This window comes from Echinops telfairi, unplaced genomic scaffold, assembly GCF_000313985.2.
Source record: "Echinops telfairi isolate 266 unplaced genomic scaffold, ASM31398v2 ScPeMD7_7410;HRSCAF=8448, whole genome shotgun sequence".
Classification (NCBI taxonomy): Eukaryota; Metazoa; Chordata; class Mammalia; order Afrosoricida; family Tenrecidae; genus Echinops; species Echinops telfairi.
The window spans coordinates 13,049,502-13,050,584 of NW_022111310.1; positions in this window are offsets into that span (position 1 = coordinate 13,049,502).

Sequence of the window (1,083 nt, forward strand, 5' to 3'; positions counted from 1 at the left end):
GCACATCCACCATTCACAAGCGGCTTTTAAATAAGCTCCCCACCAATCCGAATCCAGGTTCAAATTTAAGGGAACCCTTGCTCTGAAGGGTTCGCCTGAACGCAGCATCGGGACACCCTTGCCAGGCCTCTCCCATTCCGTCGGGGCACTTCCTAGTTTGGATAAAGCACTTTCGACGGCTGTTATTCCTTTGGATTGTCACAGAAGAAAGTGGAACTCCTACGATCCTCGTGATACAGATAGGAAAACTGGGGTGCTTAGCGCCAGAGGAGAAACGAAAGCTCAGTTCTCAGGGCTGGAGACCTGGCTGGTTACGCGTTGCGCTGCTATCCACAAAAACCGGGGGTTTGAACCCACTAGCCACCTTTCAAAAGTGTGGTGATGAGGCTGAAGATGTAAAGTTTTGGAAACCCAAAGGGTTTTGGAATCCCAAAGGGTCAGTTCTACTCTGTCGTTGTGAGTGGAAGCTAGCTTGATGGCAGTGAGGGGGGGTTGTTTTGTTTTGTTTGGGGTAGGGGGTGGGGTTGAATTATCCGGAGAGGTGTCTGGTAGCCATATAACCTGCCTCTTCAAACCAGGCCCCTGGTTTATTCTGTTTCCTTGCAGCAAGCACACACAGGCAGGTTCATACCCATATCGAAATGGCCTTGCTGAATTCTCAACTTTGCCAACTGCAGCTTGGAATCCATTTCTGACTGTTTACTCAGCCGGCTGCTCACTAACCCGAGCACTGAGTGCAAGCCAGGTCCCAGGCTTCGCTTCTGATAGCGGGAGTTGGTGTGACCACCCATCCAAGCTGCTAATTTCCCTTAGAGACACGAACACGATTCCTTTCACACTAGTATTGCACAAGCACCGGTCTCACCTCTTTCTCTTTCTTTTATTTCATTGCAAAGACAAAGAAAATAGTGACAGAGGCAGCAAAACAGAAAGGGTCCAAAGTTAGACCCAGAAGTCAGACTTGCCTGGGTTGAAATCAGCAACCTGCCACGACCCGTAATGGCACTCCACAATGGCAGTGAAGATGAGCTAAAACGAACAAGGAGGACCAGTCGGGTTCAGTGGCTTTAAAGAGAAAAATAA